A 17,252-nucleotide genomic window follows, 5' to 3' on the forward strand; every position below is an offset into this window, starting at 1 on the left:
CCGTGGTTTCCCATTTTCACACCAGGCAAATGCTGGGGCTGTAACTAAATTAAGGCCATGGCCACTTGTTTTTCATTCTTAGGCCTTTCCTATCCCATCGTCGCCATAAGACATATCTGTGTCGGCGCGACGTAAAGCAAATGTCAAAAAAAGTTCTTTCTACAATTAGAAACTCATCGGCCCACATTTTTGCAAAGGAAATACAGTTCCTGTGTAAATAATCAAGAACGTAGGAACATTTACCATAATGCGGATCATTGGCGAGATATGGATACATTCACACAAAGGTAATGAATCCGCTGATCGGCCAGTTACGAAGATTCACTGTACGATTAAGACAGAAGGTGGCCTCTTCTGAAAATATTGTGTGTTCTACAAAATCTGGAATTTGGTTTGACAACTCCTTTATAGTCTCACATCCCCCTGTGGGTGGGGGTGGTAGAATCACACCCACGGTATCCTCTGCCTGTCGTAAGGGGCGACTGAAAGGGGCTCCAGTGGCTCTGAACTTTGGAGCGTGGGTTGGCGACCACGGGGCCCCTTGGTGAGCCCTGGCATTGCTTCCACCTACTTCTGTCAGGCTCCTCTCTTTCATCTGTCCTATCCGACCTCCCTTGGTCAACTCTTGTTCTCTTCGACCCCGACGGTATTAGGTTTGCGAATCCTAAGGAGTCATTCATTTTCACGCCCTTCGTGGCCCTTGTCTTCCTTTGGCCGCTACCTTCATTTTTCGAAGTGTCGGATTCCTTCCAATTTTTCCCTCTGATTACTCTTATATAGAGGATGGTTACCTAGTTGTACTTCCTCTTTAAACAATAATCACCACCACTACCATTACAGTCTCACAAAATTCACTTCTTCGGACAAAACCTTCTTCAGTTAACTCTTGTAGAAATTGTGTCTTATAGGGTGCCAACTCACTGATTTCAATAAATTACAATCAGATACTTGACTTACGGTGTAATCCCTTGGTACTGGCGACAAAATCACGCAAAATGTTATGCCAACAATGGAAGATGGCTGGCTAGGCACTTCAAAAACCAAATTTCCTGAAATAACATCCTGTTACATAACGCAATACCCAGCAGTTAAGAACCTTCGCAGGCAAGATCAGGTTTTAATATCACTACTGAGGATAGGACACTTAAAGCTAGTCCACAGTTGTCTTCTAAGAAAAGAGCAACACACCATCTGCAATGTATGGAACTCTCCATAATCACTGAATGTCAACTGTATAACTAACGGCGAAAGTAGCACAGTACTCCTAATGAGCTTGAAAAGGCACTAAACTCTCCTTCACTATGCCTCCAAATTATTAAATTCTTTAAAAAATTGTTTATAATAATAATCATCATCATCTGTTTACACTCCAGGTTCGGTTTTTCCCTCGGACTCAGCAAGGGATCCCACCTCTACCGCCTCAAGGGCAGTGTCCTGGAGCTTCAGACTCTTGGTCGGGGTATACAACTGAGGAGAATGACCAGTACCTCGCACAGGCGGCCTCACCTGCTATGCTGAACAGGGGCCTTGTATAGGGATGGGAGGATTGGATGGGACAGGCAAGGAAGAGGGAAGGAAGCGGCCGTGGCCTTAAAGTAGGTACCATCCCGGCATTTGCCTGGAGCAGAAGTGGGAAACCACGGAAAACCACTTCCAGGATGGCTGAGGTGGGAATCGATCCCACCTCTACTCAGTTGACCTCCCGAGGCTGAATGGACCCCGTTCCAGCCCTCGTACCACTTTTCAAATTTCGTGGCAGAGCCGGGAATCGAACCCGGACCTCCGGGGGTGTCAGCTAATCACGCTAACCACTACACCACAGAGGCGGACATTGTTTATAATACCAAATATAAATATTATTTTTCTGAGGTTGACGTTCAGTGTAAGTCTTCTGTTTATTTAAAAATGTATTTTTTTTTAAATTTACACATTTAATGTAGGTCGCGATATGACCATCGAGTTCAAGCAACCATAAATATTAAAAAAGAAAGGTACTCAGTTTAATCGTACAGCCTTGGTAGTTAATACATTATAGGAGCATAAGCTGATAAAGAAAATCAAATCAACTAATCGCAAAGCTTGTTAACAACATATTATCACATGTTACGACATGGAAACGAAATTCGTGAAAGCCAGTAATGAAGCAGCAGATTCTTCAAGCGTTGTGGATTATATTGCAAGGTACCAAAATAATTTAAGTTTGAATGGAAAACCACGATTATCCTGTCCCCACTACGGCAAACACTACATAAAACTCAGTACGCATGTAAGTCGATCTCATCCTGATGTTCATCGCAGTACAGAGACAGCCTACCATAAACCACTCTGTCACTTCACAAGGTGATGAAGCACACAATACCGAAGAATTTTGCTCTCAAAACGAGAATAAAAAACCAGTGGGACCAATAGACGATTATAAAAAGAGCTTGAACCAGTGGAATTGTAAGTTTTCTTGTGAAATGAGCACAGATCAGTTCGACAAGCCTGTCGACGAATTCGCTGTTTTCTTAGCCGAAGCCATAGATCTCCTACCAGGTTCTAAACACCCGGCAAGAAATACTTTGAGGCAAGAAAAATGAAGAGAGATGCAAAGCTACAGAGAACTTACAAGCAACACTCAAATCCGCAGAGGGTAACAAATAGAGATAAAGAAAAGAGACGTAATAAGTACCGATACCAAGAAATGCAGTATTTCTATTACAACTAGCAAAAAAAAAAAAAGCCACCAGAAACGCTCTGAACGACCAAAGGGCTCACTGTACGGCTGATATCGAGGATATTGAGAATCATTTTTCATCTATTTTTGCCACGCTTAACAACTGTGAACGCGAACATTACGACGACCTGCTGACTGAAAGGGAACGCGCTGTACAAGACGAAACCTTCGATGTAACGGTGCACAAGGACGAGGTAGTCCTGGTTATGAAATGAATGGCTGTGGACACGTCATCCGGACCCGACAGGGTTCTAGTCAGAGCTATCAAAGATGATATGGCATCAACTATCATAGCTAAAATTGCTACGATAATGTTACAGACAGGGCATGTTCCATTACTGTTCACAAAGGCGCGCACCATTTTGTTACCTAAAACTGGAGATTCAACAGAACTGTCAGACTGGAGGCCAATCACTATATGTTCAGTCCTTCGTCGTATCATCGAGAAGGTCTTTGACGCAAGATTAAAGAGTTACACCCAATTTAGCGGACATCAAAGAGGATTCATCAAATCACCTGGCACCATCATAAACACCGCTTTACTCAGATCTGTGTTAAACTCAGTAAAACACAACAAACAAGATGTTACTCTAGTGTTCCTAGATATAAGCAAGGTTTTCGACAACGTGGGCCATTTACTCTTAAGGAAAATGTTAGCTACGTCAACTGCGCCAAGCAAGCTGAGCAATATACACTGAAAAAAAAAAAAAAAAAAACAATGGAAATTGCAACACCCAGAAAGAGTGGTACTACATTGCTGAAATTAAACACGCAGGACGACGGTTCGGTTGTGCTTCGATGATACACTTTCAGGTCCCTCTGACCGCAAGTTTGGACAACAATCAGTACAGGATGTGCCCACCACGAGCTGCAATACATTGATGGATTCATCGAGGCATGGAGTCAATAAGGCCCTGGATCACTTCCTGAGGAATTGTGGCCCATGCTTGCTGCACTGCACGGGTCAGTTATTCCAGCGTTGTGGGTGGCTGAAGACGGTTGGCCAGTTGTCGACCCATCATGTCCCACACATGCTCAATAGGACTGAGGTCCGGGGATCTGGCGGGCCATTCTAAGGTTGTGATGTCGTGGAGAGCTTCTCTGGAGATGCGTGCAGTGTGAACCCGGGCATTGTCCTGCTGAAACATCCCATTAGCAATGTTCGCCATCATAGGGACAACCACTGGATTAAGTACCCTATCAACGTACTGTCGAGCAGTCATTGTGCCCTCAACAAGTACTAATTGTGATTTCACATTAAAGCCAATAGCTCCCCAGACCACAATGCTTGGTGTTGATTCTATGTGCCTCTGGACAATAAGACCTTGGCGGCCCCTCTCCTCGGTACGTCGGAGCACACGATTCCGGCGATCACTGCGGGCAAGACAGAAGCGCGATTCATCACTAAAGACGACCCTATGCCATTCGTCGACCCACGTCGACCTTTCTCGACACCAGGCCAGCCTTACACGTCGCTGTTATGGGGTCAATGGAACACCTCCTGCAGGGACACGGGCTCGTAAGCCAGCTGCACGCAGGCGATTACCAACTGTTTGTTGTGTAACGTGGGGTGCCACAGCTGCTCGAATTTGCGCTGCTGTTGCATGGGGTTCCATCCGAGCCATCCGAATGATGCGGCGATCGACTTTCACAGTTGTCTGTCGCACTGGGCCTGTGCCAGGTCTACGAGTGTGGGTACCTTCATTTGACCACTGCTGCCATACACGTTGTACCGTAGATGCCTGTCGGCCAACACGTGCAGCGACAGTCCTTAGCGATATTCCAGCCTCACACAGCCCAATTATCCGAGCCCTCCCAAATGGCGACAGTAAGTTGATAGCGTGCTCTTCTCTGTCGTCGAGGCATGTTTGACGGGGAACACTTCACTGCACAGACTGCAAGTCAACTACGCTACACCAGAGTCCGTATACTGGAGTTGATTCCTCCGCGACCAATCACGTGGGGAGACCTGTAGCCACAATCCAATGGGTCTGAAACTTTGATCGTTTACATAACTACATGGCATCGTTCCATATCCTGAAAATCAACACAAACGACCAATGGCTTCATGGTGTTGCAATTTCCATTTTCTTAAGTGTAATTTGCAAGCTTCAGGAGAATAATACATCAATACAATTTCAAGAAAACGAATCCCATAAAATTACGCCGTGGCGTAATGCTAGGATCCCCATTGTCTCCAGTTTTAAACAATCTCACAACAGATCACATTTTTCGAGAAATTGGTGAAAAAGAACTATGTGACATGCATGGTTATCCTCTTGCCAACGGACTGCAACCTTTAACAATACTAGGCTTCGTAGATGATACGGTTATTGTAGGAAAAACCGAGACTCTGCAATAGACCTGGTGAAACTAGCTTTACAAAGGTTTCATGAACTTGGTCTAACAATAAACCCTGAAATTTCTAAAGTTATTAATATCAGTAGAGGAGAAATAAACGAAGGGCTCATTACACTCCAAAAAGGAATGGAGATTAAATGTATTTCGAGGAACGAATGTGGCAAATACTTAGGGGTGAATTATGCAGATACTATGTTATTTGATTCCAAGAAATCAATGACACTCCTTCAGCAGAAACTCACCTCATTATCATCCTGTCCCTGACTTCATCCGGATCAGAAATTTTCAATTCTAAATTCTTCAGTCTGCCCTACGTTGACTTAACAGTTCCTCTGCGTTACTGCTGGTAAAATACCAAGGCGATTTTTGGAAGATGCTGATAAACTTGTTAAGAGTACACTAAAGGGGATCTCATCTCTTCCTACTGACACTCCTGATTCTATGATTTACTCAGATAAACGGTGCAAATGGTTAGGTGCTTTTAGAGCAAGCTGGAAAGCCTCGATTCAGAATATAAACAGCTGCAACATACTAAAACGGGAGGAGAACCAATATATTGAAGCCACTAGAAACCTAGATGAAGAAATTAACAGATGTTAACTGAGTTAAACGTAAATGGTAAAAGTGAGGATGTGAAGAACAGGCACTGTGAGTGTGACACCTAGAAACTCAGAAATAAATTACGAGAATCTGAATTTGAAAAATGGTACCAGTTGAGAAGTAAAGGTCAGGGAGTGTGTCTGTACAAGCAGTTCCATCCCGCAAACCGCTGGGTTAGAAACCACGATGGCCTTTGTAGCACGGAGTGGAGAGATGCGCTGAAAATGGCATGTAACGTTGCACCTGTAAGAGCTGTACCAGGAAGGTCCCTTGATGGTAACCGCTGCAGAAGATGTAGTGAGACTGAAACATTATCTCACGTCTTGGGTTCCTGTGCCTTCGGTGAAGCTCTTCGAAACACTAGACATCACAACATCAGGTCATCCATAGCACAGACGCTCCGTGAGAAAGGATTTCTAGTGCATGAGGAAGTCCATGGCATTGGAGTAAATGGCAGCACGAGAAGGACAGATATGATCGCCATTAAAGGGAAGAAAGGATATGTATTAGACCCTACAGTAAGATCCGAACAACCAAACGAAGTGGACCGAGAAAAGAAGTCTATCTACCTGCCTACAGTGCCGTATTATAAGAATAAATACGAACTGGACGACATAGAAGTCGGGAGTCTCATGATCGGTGCGAGAGGGACAGTCCCTAAGAAGACGATAGAACTGATGAGGACCTTTAACATCAACCAACGAGTTCATCGACTGCGGGCTGATAGGGCTCAGGGGTTCTCTTTCGATACTCAGACACTACTTATACTCACCAGCTGAGACTCGCCAGACTGAGATATAATTTACTTATTTTTATTTTTGAATGATATTTTTTGTGTATTCTTTGTCTTCGGCAGCCTCCAAGTGAAGGAAGATTTTGAAAATAAAAAAAATATTGGTTTAGGAATTAAATAGTGTATTCATGGAGAATCTTAAGAGGACATGAATTCTGTTGCCTACTATGATGTGTTTATTGTATTTACAAACAAATTAGGCCCTATTCTTTATTGATATTTTACTCATCATGGCCAATCTCAATGAAAGAGAAATAATAGGCCTACAAATCTTAATGATGGTTAGTTATGGCGATGGAAGGACAAAGGAAGAGGTGCGTGATTTATTTAATGAGATAAATCCAAGCAAACGTATAACTCAATTCAACGTCAAAAATCAAAAAGAAGTACAACGACACGGGAAGTGTGAAGAAGGCCAAGTGAAGAAACTGTCTTTAATATGGTATTTATTATCTGTCCTCGAAGATCCACACGCATTAACACGACAAGTGCCAAGTGATTACAACGTAAATCAAGCGTCTGTTTGTAATGTATTGAAATCAGTGAGATGGCACTCATATAAGACACAATTTCTACAAGAGTTAACAGAAATGGTTTTGTCCGAAGAAGTGAATGTTGTGAGACTGTAATGGAGATGTCAAACCAAATTCTAAATTTTGTAGAACACACAATCATTTCAGATGTGGTCACTTTATGTCTTAATGGTACAGTGAATCGTCGTAACTGCCGTTGTTGGTCTCCGCAAAACCAGCATTGGAAGGTTTAAACATATAGCCTATATATAAAAGCGATACGAGAAAATAGCTGGAATCACAGATAAGGCTTTTTGCAGATTATGTTGGCCTCGCCAGGTTCAGGTCTTTTGATTTGACTCCAGTAGGCGATCTGCGCGTCATGATGATGAAATGATGATGGAGACAACACATACAGCTAGCCTCGTTCCCCACCACCCTCCTATGGCACTACAGTCCTTGAAGGATTTTGGCCTACCAAGCGACCGCTGCTCAGCCCGAAGGCCTGCAGTTTACGAGGTATCGTGTGGTCAGCACGACGAATCCTCTCGGCCGTTATTCTTGGCATTCTGGACCGGGGCCGCTATCTCACCGTTGGATAGCTCCTCGATTCTAATCACGTAGGCTGAGTGGACATCGAGCCAGCCCTCAGGTCCAGGTAAAAATCCCTGACCTGGCCGGGAATCAAACCCGTGACCTCCGGGTAAGAGGCAGGCACGCTACCCCTACACCAGGGGGCCGGCAGCCAGCCCCGTTGCCAGCGAAATTAGCCAATGATGGTTAAAAGTCGCGACCCTGCCGGGAATCGAACTCGGGACCCCAGTGACCAAAGCCCAGCACACTAACCACTTAGCCATGGAGCCAGAATGTACTGTACAGAGTAATAAATAAGTTAAAGGTTTGTAATTGACTGCCAAAAGACCTCCTAAAGTTTGTGTGTTGGACAGCAGGCGATGATATGACGGTAAGTGGGATGACAAGTCAGGTTGTGAGTTTTACCAAGAGGAGAAATCTTTTCACTCTTACTTACTGTATTGATGGGGTGAAGGTACTTAACAGGGATCACTGTCAGTTCTTTAGTGTTAATAAAAGTAAAGATCTTCATTGTAATAATGGCATAAATGGGATTGTAAATAGGGGTTACAGATCCCTTCGTATGGTTATGAGTGTAATATGGTGTTATAGCAAGGATGTAAAGGTGAGGGCGCATAAGTCACTGGTTAGACCACAATTAGAGTATGGTTCCAATATCTGGAACCCTTCACTAGGATTACTTGATTCGAGAACTGGAGGAAATCCGAAGAAAATCAGCATGATTTGTGTTTAGTGATTTTAGACAAAGAAGTAGTGTTACGAAAACGTTGCGAACTTTGGGCTGGGAAGACTTACGAGTAAGGCGACGAGTTGCTCGACTAATCGGTATGTTGCGAGCTGTCATAGGAGAGATGGCGTGGAATGACATTAACATACTAATATGTACGGTCAGGTTTTACAGTACATGTGTTGAGAATTGAAATTGTTTTGAATTTTGTAGTACTTTTACTCTTTGTTTTTTTGTTTGAGTATTATGGCTATTCTTGGATAAGTGAATTGTTGTCGACCAAGTTTGTAATCTATCACGATTATGTGTTGTTATTGAGTTTACACAGTAAGTATACTGTATTGATTGTATGGAGCGAGATCGAGTGTATTACATTTTGTTGACCCCCGACGTGATAGATGCTGTGCAACAGTGCATCTCTGATACGACACTTATTTGCCGTTATGCTGGGGTATTGTAACTTGAGTGACGCGGTAGATAAAACCACGACGCCCTCGCAGAAGACTATATTTACGAAGAGAGACTAAACAACCCTCAAATAAATTTGGAATTTAGCTCACATATATACGTCCGGTGCCTCGCAGAGTTATAACAGGTTGTGTGCCACATTGTAGGGCTAAACCTTGAACAGTACGGTTTGCCACCTGCACCAGTCATACCTCCAGCTATTAACCAAGATTATTTGAGGGAAACATCCTACGAAACCTCTGCACTCAGAACGGCAGGAAGCCGTTTATCAGAGAGTTGTCTTCTTTCTGGACGCTCCGTGGGGCAGAGGCAAAACTTTCCTCATCCATTTAATTTTTACTTGAGTGAGAAGTGAGGGGAACAGTTCGTTGGCAGCAGCATATTCCGCGATCGCCACGTCGCTCTTACCTGGAGGAAGGACATATCATTCAATGTTCAAAATACCTGTAGATTCTGACCGGTTGGAATCGCCCGTATGTTCTATTTCAAGAAACAGCGGAACGGCTCAGGTTATAAGAGAATGCCGCTTGATTGTTTGGGATGAGTGTACCATGGCAAACAAAATGGTGATTGAAGTATTAGATCGGACGCTAAAAGACGTAGGAAGACGGATATGATTATGGAGGCCATAGCGATGTTATTCGCGGGAGATTTCCGTCAGGCTCTGCCAGTTGTAGCAGGTGGGATACGAAGTGCAAGCTTCACCGAAAAAATCTTACTCATGGCCCTTGATTGAGAAATTTTGTCTCACAACCAACATGCGTGTGCAACTTGGCGGTCAAGGAGAAAAGGAATTCAGTGAGATACTACTGAAAGTTGGAAATGGAACATTACGGGGCTCTAGTGATAATATTAGGCCCTACTATTCCTGCGTCATTGGCTAAAATCGTTCAATCTCAGGATGCCATAATTGACAGTTTTTCCAGGACATTCACAATATCAATGGTGCTCAAAATACGTGGCTTTGTGAGCGAGCTATTTTGGCTTAAAAAAGGTACAGGTCACAGAAATAAATAGGAAAATCATGGCTCAAACTCCGGGCGAAGAAGAAAACACATGTCAGTTAATTCGGTCATGAAAGACGACGATGCTGTTCATTATCCACTTAAGATCCTCAGTTCTATTTCTGTACACATGAGATTACTTAAAAAAAAAGGAGTGCCGATAATGCTACTGAGGAACCTAAACGCACCGATGTTCTGCAACGGTACCCGCCTGAGTAAGGACTTTACACAGGAATATCATTGAGGTCGATATTTTAACATCTAGCGGAAGGGGTGAAATTGTATATATACTACGTATTCCTAATTCTTACCAATTATTCCTTCCAACTTAGCCGACTTCAATTCTCCATATGCGTCAGCTTTGGCATGACCATAAATAAGTCGCAACACTACCGCTGGGGTAGAACTTGGAAACTCAGGTTGTTTCTCGCATGGACAATGGTACGTTGCTTGCTCTCGGGTCAGCTCTTCTATTTCTCTTTTTATACATGCGCCAGGCGGTGAGACCCAGAATATTGTTATACCGAAGCTCTCCAATAGAATGGTATCCCTTCCACTGACAGAACGGATATCTTAAAGGTAGTCAATACCGCCTATAACGTATTCCATACTATCTACACTACTCTCATTTTTAGATGGATACGTTACTTACCTGGAAGACTGGACTTTACTAACAGACTGCCATATTCATAATTTCCCTCTTGCTGCGAATCACGTTATTTTCTCCATTTACCTCATCCACCAGCATGGCCAACCTGTCGTTTGTACTTACGCAGATAAGGATTGAAAGACCGCTTTCTCGCACCAATCTTTCTGTCACGTTGATGTTTTTGCCCATCGGCAGATAGTTTAAATCTTTTGGAAAAACACAGAGATATAAAAAGGCAGGTAGGTAGTGGGTGTCTGTTCTTATAATGAAAACTGCCCAACTCCAATCTGACTAGCAATAGGCAAGGGTCTTGTCATTATAATGAAAACTGTCCAAATCCATTGTGACTAGTAGGCAAGAGAGCCTGGCATTACAATGAATATTCCATAATCCAGTATTTAAATGAGAAACGACATATGGCGACCTTTCCGTCCTGTTTCTTCGGTAACGCTAGGAGCTTTGCAATTTAATACAATTTTACTCACAACGTGTACACTACTTCACCTAGAATTCTGTATACAGTGTGGAATCCCGTAGCGAAGTACGGGTACAGAAGCTAGTTGTATCAGAAAAAGAAACTTCCGAGAATTATAACGACCAATTTGAGGTTCTACGGATACAGGAGAATAATGACTTGACGCCCCGTAGATCAGACAATTCTTTAAGTGACGCACATGAAGAGACCTGATGTCATAGTCTGGATAGGAGGAGAACTTATAAACTCCCTAAGATTGAAAATAAGGAACTAACAGTGATTTACGGGAGTGGTGGTTGCAATTTCGGAAGATTCACGAAGATAATAGTTCGCATGGTAATGACAAATTTCAGTATTTATTGCAAATTATGGAAATAGGAAGTGAACCTCAAGATATTGTGCTTAGTTATCCACAGAGGTCAGAAAATTACCCGAAAGTCATTCCAACTCTATAAGAACGGTTTGGAAGAGCGGATCTTCTGTTACAGTGTATGTAAGAGAATTACTGAAGTTAGTGATTTCAGATGCGCCACAAGAACACAAGCTTCCATTACCCACCTCGTTAATCAAGCTAGAGTCTCAGCTTCGATCTCTTAGTAGTTCGAATCTAGCATCTGCAGACCCAAGTAAATCTCTTTCCATTTGTTGAATCTAGCCTCCCAGAAGAGACAATTCGATCCTGGCAAAGAAGTCGGTTCTCTGAGAAATGGAGAAATGGAATTTCTACGTACTGAAGTCTAAAAGAGCAGTGGATTCTTTTCGTTGAAGCAGGATTTAGTAATTTGGCTGTGAAAAGTAAGAATGAGAAGAGGTTAGGTTCTAACAAGACGGAGGAGAAACAATAAAGGACATGTAGATAGACCCGTTCCTACTGTTGCTGCACTTTACAACAGTCCTTCAGTGTCATGCATTTTATATAGGAAATCTCATGAAAATGATAAAATGTTCTTTTACTAGGAAAATGAGTATAGAAGACCGGAGATAAAAAATGAAAGAAAAAGGTCGTTGCTATTTGTGTACAAAACCTAATCACTTAGATAAGAATTGCAAGTCTTACTTTGTAGAAATAAGCACATTTTAGTTATGTGTCCTGATTTATCACGAGCTGAGAAGAGTGAATCTAAGATTGAGAAGGAAACGCAACAAACTCAAGTTACATCCGATCTAGCTAACCATACTTGTATCAATCAAGTTGTCCTACAAACACTGATGGTCAAATTACAAGGGAATGGTAAACAGAAAACAACACTAGAATTGTTAGACTGTAGTTCACAACCAAGTTACCTTCTTCAGAGTATAGTTAAAGAGTTGAGGCTAGAACCTTGTTCAGAAGATAGTAAACAATGTTTTGATTGGTGGATATCAAACTTCTAGCGTTCATCACAAGAGATATAAATTCAACATAGGAACGGCCATTATCTTCCTCATCGGCCAGTAATTAAAAACAAGCTTGACATCTCCTGTTTGTCCAGTCTTCGACGCATCCTGCAAGACAGAAGATGGTGTTTCACTGAACGACTGTCTAGAGAAGGGGCCCAATCATATTATTTTATTTATTTCCAGAGGAACTCCTCAGATTTCGAGAGAACGTAATTGGAGTTACTTCAGACATCCGAAAAGCCTTTCAAATGATTCAAGTTTGCGACGAAAGATCGTGATTTCCTGCGTTTGGTGGAAGAATTGCGGTATGACGAAAATTAAAGTTTACAGACACTCACGAGTGGTTTTTGGAACTACCTGCAGTTCATTTATCCTAGGCGCTGTAATAGAACACCATATTACCAACGTCCGTAAGGAAGAAAAATCAACAGCACATAAATTGATGGGGTCGATGTATGTCGACAACTGTGTGACATTGGTAGCTTCGAAGGAAGAATTTGATACATTTCAAACTGAGAGCGTTAAACTTCTGAATAATTCAACAATGAAACTTAGGAACTGGGAATATTCGACAGAAGGAATCACGCCAATGGAGGGAAGCGAAATTGAGGAGATATACATCACAAATGTTCTCGGACTACAGTAAAACAGAAGATCGGACACACTGAGTATTGAATTTAATACATAATTTTTATCTCTCCGACAAGTATTGACGAAGAGAATCTTACTTTCTTTAATAGGAAATAAACTGCATAAGAGAAGTGGAAGTTCCTCGACTAAGCACGGGTGGTGTGAAGGAAAGGAATCGATGGATGCTTTATACCTTCGTAGACACTAGCCCACACGCTTATGCTGCTGTGATATTTTTACGAACTAAAAGTGACCAGGAAGTTTCAGTGCAGCTGGTGTTAGCTAAAGCCAGGATAGTCCCTCTCAAAGTCATCGCTATTCCCAGGCTGGAATTATTAGGCTGCCCCGCTGCAAGTAGGTTCGCATCAACAGTTAAGTCGGCTCTACATCTACAAAATGTGGCATAGTATTTCTGGAGCGATTCTTCAACCGCATTAGCTTGGATAAGAAGAGACGAACCGTAGGCTACATTTGTTGGCAACAGAGTGAAAGAGATCAGGAGTTGAACATGTCCAGAGGACTGGAAACATATTCCAGGAATACACAATCCGGTTGATTACGTATCAAGAGGATGTTATTCGACCCTGCTGAAGGACCCGTCATGGTGGAAAGGTCCGGAATGGTTAAAACGACCAGAAGATTAGTGGCCATTTAATCAGCTGGAAGGCAATGAGGATGAAACCCCAATCTTAGCAGAAAGGAAGAATGAGTTGACTACACTATGACAATGCTAACTCTACAAATGATAATAAATTTTAGCTTTTCGCAACGAGTTAGTGTTGTGACACGGATTCTTAGATTCTGTAGTAATGCAAGGAAGAATAACTCCCATGCAGGTCCCCTACATTTTTCAGAAATAAAGGCAGCAGAGCAGGTTGTCGTTAAAGGTATTCCATTCCCTGCTGAAGGCGATAACGTCAATGGGATAAATGTTGTCAAGGCCGAGGAAGGTCTCATCCGAGTGAAGACCAAGATTGTGATTAGAGAGGATATAATAAACTTCAGATACCCATTGTTGCTAACTAAGAAACATAAAACAGTTGAAGCAATGATTAAGGAGCAACATCGACTTCATTGTCATGCTGGTTCGCAGTTTTTAATGATATTTTTGAGGAAAAGGTATTGGATAATACAAACCAGGAGGACAGTAAAGAAGGTGATAGCAAGTTGTATGCAATGTAAGCGTCATAAACTAAAAAATGCTGAAATAGAGTGTGCCCTTATACCTAAGGATCGAGTAAAGGATGGCAATGTTTTTGAAGTATTTGGCACTGACATGGCAAGACCATTGATTATGAGAGGTAATGCTGTCTTTCGATCAATCTTTTTCGAACTAGTTTCGTATTTAAGTATCGAAGCTTTCATTCTTTCAATGAGACGATTTATAGCTAAAAGGGACCGTCCATCCATTATATATTCTGACAACGGTTTAGATCTCCAAGTACTTCAACACCAATCTTGGTTTCAATCCCCATACTGTGAGTTGGTGGGGTGGATGGTGGAAACGTCTGCTCCGTTCCATTAAAGAATTGTTAATGTTCGAAAGGTCCGTATTCACTTATGAAGAATCACTGACTTGGCTTTGTGACGCAAAGGCCGTTATTAATGGACGCCCACTGACTTATATATCAGAGGATCCTGATGATTGACACCATCAATGTTTCTTAACGATGTTGGATATTGATCACCTCGAAAAGGAGACGTTCCAGGTACGGCTGCGCTACCGACAACACCTGATGCAAGAACTGAAACAACCCTTTAGGAAGGAATTTCTCTCCCAGCTGATCCGGAGACCGAAACGAAAAAGAAAAGGAATATCGACTTTGACTACCCTTCCATCGGTAGTGAAGTTGGGATCTTCAGCGATCTACTGCTTCAGCCAGTAGGCCTTGGAAGATACTTCTTCAATCGGGTCGATTTCCTGGATGTTAGGACCTTTAAACAACATCACTTCTTGAAAGTAGATCTCAACGCGATCTCAGGACAAAATACTGTAGCCAAAACTTTGCAACGAGAGGGGGACAGGAATGTGTAGAACATATTTCGACGATTAGTTCTCGGATATCATCCTCAAGGATAGTGTCCTGGAGAGTGAGACTTTTGGGTCGGGGGATACAACTGACAGCGAGGAGGAGGACCAATACATCGCCCAGGCGGCCTCACCTGCTATGCTGAGGAGGAACCTTGTGGGGGCATGGGAAAATTGGAAGGGACAGACGACCATAAGGGAAGGAATCGGCTATGGCCTTAATTTAGGTACTATCCCGGCATTCGTCTGGAGGAGAAGTGGGAAACCACAGAAAATAACTTCGAGGATGGCTGAGGTGGAAATCGGACCCCCTCTACTCAGCTGACCTCCCCAGGCTGAGAGAACCCAAATCCAGCCCTCGTACCACTTTTTAAATTTCGTGGCAGAGCCAGCAATCGAACCCGGGGCTCCGGGAGTGGCAGCTAATCACACTAGCCACCACACCAAAGAGGTGGATTCCTTATTTGTCCTGAAGTACATTTCCCAAGCGCATTTTTGGAACTTCCAAGAATTCTCCTTATTGCTAGTGGGGTAAACAGATATGGAGAAAAGAGAACATAATTCTGTACAATTCTGTCGACCACACCAGCTAGAATATAATCCAATCGAAGTAATCGGATAATTTAAAAGACTACCAAAAGAGATGAAATAGGGAATTATTCTCCATATAAACACGACTCCTGAAATAGGCATTTATAATCACAATAAAACCAACAACTGCTTGCTAAGAAAAAAGAGCCTAAAACGTATTTTTATCTTAAAAGGCAACATTTCCGCATACAGGAATAGGCAAAAAATAATCCCTTCTTATAAGCTTGAGTGGTGCTTTTAAAGAAAACGGAAGATCATAGTATGAAGACAAAAGTGCAATTCAAGGAGACAAACTGGGGCAAATATTCATTATTAGGAAGAGATACATTTCCAGCTTATTTGAAATCATTTAAGAAAATCCTCCACTTAGGTGACGACCGTAAATACAGGTCATTCGTAATTGACTCATGGGTTATTATATCATGACACCAAAAAATGTACGGTAGTTGAAGTGGAAATATTCTGTTACGATATTCAAAGGAGCAAATGGTGGCCCAATGGTTCTTGCTGATAATTTGAAAACAGTCAGCTTTATTTGCAAAGAAATTTAATTTTGAACATTTGATGTCGTGGGGCATTTTTGGGGGAGCCAACCATAACGAAGATAATAACTAATTCAAAACTTTATCGCCATTTTGTTTAGCAATCTTTTATTCCGTTTCCTGAGAGATTCAGCGGGCCTCCCTTAGTTACGTCCAAGAAGATTTGTAGAGGTGATTCGTGGTGCGGTAAGGGGGAAGGGATGGCGGCCGTGCTCTGGAAAATGTTCTATCCTGGCATTCGCCTTAGTGCACGCAAAACCGTTCTCAGGACAGCGTATGGTGGAAACCAGCCCTAGAGCCCCGAACGCTATTGAAACTAGCCGCTGTTAAACTCTACTCTGTGATCGTCAATTTAATGAATGAGGAGTATTGATAAGGACAACGCTGGTTGTCTTCGTGACCTTTCCCCTTTTAATCAGCAAGATAAGGAGGAGAATGAGCCGGAGTTTTGACCACTGATCAACAACAACGTAACAGTGACTCACCTCTCCTGGTATAAGCCATTTCCGCTAGGTGGCTACAATTACAGAAACTGCCCTGTCTACAAATATACTGTAGCCGAGAAAGATGAGCACCTTCGACTGAAAACCACTATCGACTAGTCGGGCGATAGGAATTTCGCACTATCGACTGAATAGTCGAATGTTTTCAGTCCAAAGTGAAAATAAAAATCCATGGTCTGTTTCTATTCATTCGACCGGGTCAGGAATGGATTGAATGAAGCCCCATCTAGCGGCGAGGATAGGAATTGTACCGGCTGCCAAAACCTGTCGCACTCATCTGGGGCAATGATTAATGAATGACAGATGAAATGAAATGATATTGGAGAGTGTTGCTGGACTGAAATATGGCAGGGAAAATCGGAATACTCGGAGAAAGACCTGTCTTGCCTCCGCTTTGTCCAGCACAAATCTCGCATGGAGTGACCGGGATTTGAACCATGGAACCCAGCGGTGAGAGGCCGGCACGCTGCCGCCTGAGCCACGGAGGCTATTCTTTGCATTTCACCGGGCGAGTTGGCCGTTCGCTTAGGGGCGCTCAGCTGTGAGCTCGAATTCGGGATGTAGTGGATTCGAACCCCATTGTCGGCAGCCCTGAAGATGGTTTTCCGTGGTTTCCCATTTTCATGCCAGGAAAATACTCGGGCTGTACCATACTTAAAGCCACGGTCGCTTCCTTCA

This window comes from Anabrus simplex, chromosome 1, assembly GCF_040414725.1.
Source record: "Anabrus simplex isolate iqAnaSimp1 chromosome 1, ASM4041472v1, whole genome shotgun sequence".
Lineage (NCBI taxonomy): Eukaryota > Metazoa > Arthropoda > Insecta > Orthoptera > Tettigoniidae > Anabrus > Anabrus simplex.